This window comes from Arachis ipaensis, chromosome B10, assembly GCF_000816755.2.
Source record: "Arachis ipaensis cultivar K30076 chromosome B10, Araip1.1, whole genome shotgun sequence".
NCBI lineage: Eukaryota > Viridiplantae > Streptophyta > Magnoliopsida > Fabales > Fabaceae > Arachis > Arachis ipaensis.
The window spans coordinates 131,888,411-131,894,216 of NC_029794.2; positions in this window are offsets into that span (position 1 = coordinate 131,888,411).

Here is a 5,806-nt window from a genome sequence, read left to right on the forward strand (position 1 = left end):
AAATATAATTACTCATTTTTTAATATCAGAATCACTTTGAAAAAAACATTTAGAATTATAGTTTAAATTATTAAAAAATGTTGCGTTCGATGATGTTGATTTGGTTTGGTTTTAGTTGATATTTGATGGTTGGTATGAAATTAACAAATTCAGTGATAATTTACTAGTGGTGATTATATGCTTTAATTTCGATATTTGGTTATTATTTACTACATGTTTTATATATAATTTGTACCACGTATAGAATAATTGTTGTTGGAAATTTAAGGGTTTCAGTTATGCAGATTGGTAATAATGGTTCTGTTGTAAGAGAATGTGAATTTTAAGATGGAATAGATTGGGTTTGAAATTTTTAATGGAGACCAGAATTATACTAATGCAAATAAAATTATTGAATCAGTTTTATGGTGTATATTACAAGTGGTTAAGTTGATAAGAGAAAGAGAGAATACAGATGTATAAAAATTTGATATTAAAGATGCTTTTAGTTTTAATTCTTTTGTACATGTCTTCTGGGCAAAAATATTAAAATATTAAATGATATATCAAGAGTAAAGTGACAATTAGATCTTTGAAGATGTTGATTTTGGATTAATTTGTCTTTAAAAAAAAGTACTAATTACTAATTAGGTCCTCTAAGATAGTAAACAATGGACATATATGTCCTTCTGTTAATAAATAGTGCAAAATGAAACTAAATTGTTCATGTATTTTATTATTTACAGTGGTGTATGTCTCGTTATTATCACATGATAATAAAATATTTATTATTTTTTAAGTTTTCATATATCATTTATCAACTGCTCTCTATTTATCACAAATCCTATTGAAATAAGTGAAGTTTTATTCCAAAAATTATTATTTACATGACTATTTTTTATAAATAAACACGTCAAAATAATTAACTGTACATATATACATTACCGCTAGATGGAGTTGATGAATTGATAAAATTAGAGTTAGATTTAAATCAAAACAAATTCAATTCCACCCGATTTATATGAACACCCTTAAAGACACCAAAAGAAAATATAAACACCTTTAAGTCAAATCAAAGATTTCTCTCCTATTATTATGAAGTTATCGTGTATATATAGTTGTAGCAAAAAGTTGTTCACATAGTATTGCTGTTGATATTTTTAATATATGTACAATAACATGAATTTCTTATATGGAATAAGTGTTTTATAATTAAATGATCCTGCCCGACTTGAACATCCAAACAGAAAAATCATTTGTGCTGTGTTTATTTATAGGGATGGAATACTAAAAAAAATACAAAAATATAAAATCGTATTTAACAGATGAAATATAAATAGAGATATTATGTTTAGAGACACTAAATTAATGTATTTTATGTCAATTTTGACAGAAAAAACACAAAAACATTAACAGATAACACAAATTAATTAATTTTATTTTTTTTCATTATTCTTATTAATTTCTCATAATTATATTTTTTATTATTATATTTTTCTTCTCAAATTTGTTGAATGAAAAAAAATAAAATAAATTAGACTTTCATAATTTGTTCTATTTTATCATTAAACAGAATAAAAAACACTAAATTCTATATCTTTATTTTTTATGTGTTGTTTTCAGTATCTTATCTTATTCTATTTTCAGAAATAAACACAATCTTATAGCCATTTTTTTGCCTCCATTCTCAGTGGATATTTCTATATTTAAGCACTTTGAACCTTCTAAAACCATGCTCTGGGCCTTTTCTGTTGCCACTATCTATTTTTTGGTATCATGACAATTATTGTTAATATTAAATTGGTTGAATGATAAATAAATTTCTTTTCTTCTCAATAGTTTTAAGCAAGACTGAGCCTAAAAAACAAAATAAATAACTTTGAAAATGCGTTATTTATGTTCATTACATATTTATAGTGTTCGACTTTGTGTACCCTTTTTTATATAAGATCAAGTTATATTTCTTATATTGATTCCATGTTATTTTTGTTTTTGTTATATATTACTGAGGATGATGATGAGATTTAAATTTATATCATACATACTATTTAAACACATCATCATCATCACAATACCAATGTAAGTTACTCTGCTAGCTAGTTCTATTCTATTAGGCAGTTTTGGTTAAGAGAGATGCATGAATACAGATACCAAAAGAATTAGGTATACAAATATACAAATTTTTAGTATATGTATTTGAAAACGATATACAAGATACAATAATTTAATTCAAGTTGAAGACTTACATCCATTTATTTTTATGTAAAGTTTATAATTAAAAATTGTTAAATAATAATTTAATTAGTCAAACTTATCAATTTAATAATATATTTTAATTTATATTTTTAAATATTAATAATTAATTAATAACTAAAAATAATAAATTTTAATAATTTTTATTTTTTTAAAACTAATTTAAAAGAAAAAAAAAGTAATTATCTAGTGTGTGTTTGGATTACAGTTTACAAACGGTAGTTTGTATAAAATTGATTTTGCAAACTTGATTTTGATAAAAAGTAAGTTTGTGTTAAAATGATTTATATTTGGCAATCTTTATATCAAAATGGATTATAGTAAAATAAATGTTGTTTGAATTACATTACTCAAAAATCACTTTTAGATAAAAAATTACTAAAATAGACACCAACTTAAATAATTTTTGTATATTATCTTATCATTTTAATTTAGATAATTGAATAGATCTTATTAATTAATTCTATAATAAAATTAATATTTATGCACTAAAATAAAAATAATATATAAAAATTGGCAAAATATATTTTTAATTAAAACTAACAAAATATAAATTTTACAAACACATAATTAACAAAAAATAAAAATAATAAATAATAGAAAAAAAGAATTCATATAAACAGAAATAATAAGAATTTCATAAATAATACAATAACATGCATAAAAAATAAAGTTGATAAAATGTAAATAAAGATTAAATGTTAATGACTAAAAATCCATTAGTGAAACGCAGAAGCTCAAAATTATTGCTTCTTATAAACGTAATTTTGAATGTAAAATCATTCTAGGTTTATGAATAAAAAATTTGTCAAACCAAAAATTAAAACTTTTAAGAAATCTAAATTTACTTATTCTCTTTCAACAAAAACAAATCCCTATTCTTTAATTATTGAAAGACAATCATTAAGTGAGAGCGTGGATGGCTGCAAGTACAGTGCACTAATTTAATATCCATCCAATCAAAATCAAAAAATATGTATCTGTTGTGTTCATGCATGCCATGTGACATTGAATCATATACGTACTCCTGATTTTACTTATTCTCTATTCTCCATCGTCTTTTACCTTCTCTATTCTTGTTTTTGGTATACCTCCTTTTTCCATTTTCAGATTTTCTCTTTTTTATTCTTTTAATTTCTTCATTCAAATATTCTACATTCTTAAAATATAATTAAAGTTATTTTAAATTAAAATGTTACCGTAGTTTGATTTACATGTAAACTTTTTTTTTATTAATCATTTGTGTTAAGTGAAAATTCAGGTGCAGTTAACTTCACGTAAAGTTGATAATTAAGAACTGTTAAATGATTTGATTAATTTGACTAAATTTTTATATCAACTTCACGTGAAATTGACTGCACTTGAATTTCTACTTTCGTGTTATTCTGTTTTTATTAATCACTTAGGATGATGTGTTTGGATGAATATTTTTAAATTTTAGGTTGTAATTAATTTTTTAATTTTAATTTTTTTATATGAGGTAATATAACTTGTATCTTTATTAAAATATTTTATTTAAAAAAATGACCTTTATTCATAAAATATGTAGTTGAGTTTATTATTTATTAATAAAATGAAGGAATTTGAAATTTCAGAAATTGAAATTCTCTATTTTTAGTAGTTAAAAATTTCTTTTAAATTTTCNNNNATTAACTGTGTATTTTTAAAATACTTTGTTTAGAAAAGATAGTTAAATTATCTTCATTAATAAAATATGTAGTTGTTGGTTTTATCATTTATTAGTTAATTATAAGTGTTAATTAGTGAATATAAATGTATTTTGAAATGAGATAGAACGAAAGGAGAAATTCAAATTCCTTCTCTTCTAAGGGGAATTAAAATTTCTCATTTTAAATAACCAAAATTCCTCATTATTTAAATCTCTTAATTTTAACATTCTCTCTAAAAATCATCCAAACACTTTATTTTGTTATTATAAAATTACTTTCCCTCCTTTAATTATCCCTCACAAACACACTCTTAATGATATCAATTAGTTGTTTATTTGTTTTGAAAACAAAATATGTTGTCGATAGAAAAATAGTTACTACTTATTAGTTTTTTTTATCTTTTTTAAGAAAACTGTATAAGCAAATGTACCTAAAATGATGAAACAATTGGTTGTCATTTGTAAAAGAATTTAATTTTAATATATCTGACAAAATAAAACGTTTTATGCAGTCATTCAATTACATTCATTCTTTTAGATGGCTATTTATATGACCAGTGTAAAAAATAATCATTTTTACTAACATGTAAATTAAAAGTGCTTTATACAAACAGTGCAAAAAGTGCAACAAAATTAAATTATTTATAAATACCATTAAAATAGCTGTTAATTGTTTTTTCTTCATTTTCTTTCTTCTATCTTTTCATAAGTATTTCTCATATGGTCAATTTTAATTTTGTGAAGAAGAAATATGTTTATATTTATCATTTCAATAAGCTGCATTTCTTTTAAAAAGTAAGTTTATTAGGTAACTAAGGCTTTTTATTTGTTGGTCTTTCTTGAGTTGTTTTTGTGTTAACATTAGTTTTAAATAATAAATAAATTCTAATATAATATAAATAATCATTTATGTACATTTATGATTTAATTAATGAGAAACTTTAAGAAATAAAGAAAACAAACAAACAGAGATGAAGTTATTGGCTCCAACTAACTCAAATGGACAAAAAAGTTGTGGCTAAAGTGATTCAATTTGTAATATCAATTTGCTAATTTCCTCTTCTAGTAATAATACAAAACCTATTATTAAAATTGTCATCTGTCAATTATTGACTTATTCTCAACTGTTAAACTTAAAAGGGTGTAACATAATAATACTGATATCAACTAATTAATTACTACAGAGTGAAATTTTAAACTTGTAATAATAATAATAATAATAATAATAATGTTTAATTACTTTGTTGGTTCTTATAATTTTTTGAAATTTTCAATTAAGTCCTTATATATTTTTTTTTAATTGGATCTCTACATCAATTTTTTTTTAATTAAGTCTCTCTTAATTAATTTAATTGTATAGGGATTCAATTAAAAAAAATTAGTATAGAGATTCCAAATAAAAGGAAAAAAAAAGTATAGGGACCCAATTAAAAAAAATTGGTGCAAAAACTCAATTAAAAAGAAAAAAAATATAGGAACCTAATTAAAAATTTCGCAAAACTATAAGAACCAATAGAGCAATTAAACCTAATAATAATAATAATAATGTTTCAAATGATGAAAAAAAGAGTAATGCTTAGAGGTCAAAGTAACTTACCTCATTGCTTTTGCATCTCAGATCACCAGCAATCTACTAGCTATATTTTCAATATTAAAAAAAAAAGTAATCAGAAAAACAAAAACAAAAATAGAGAAGAAAATTCAATAGGTAATGATTGCTATGCAGTGAACTTTTTACATAAACATATATATGGCTTGATTCCACCTGCTTCATTCCATTGTTTAAAAAGTCAAATGTGCAATATCTTCACACTGAAAAGTGACGAAAGAAAAGATATGTAAATTGACAAGCTGTTCTTGAGAGTATGTAAGACAAAAAAATCATATCAATAATAAATATAAAAA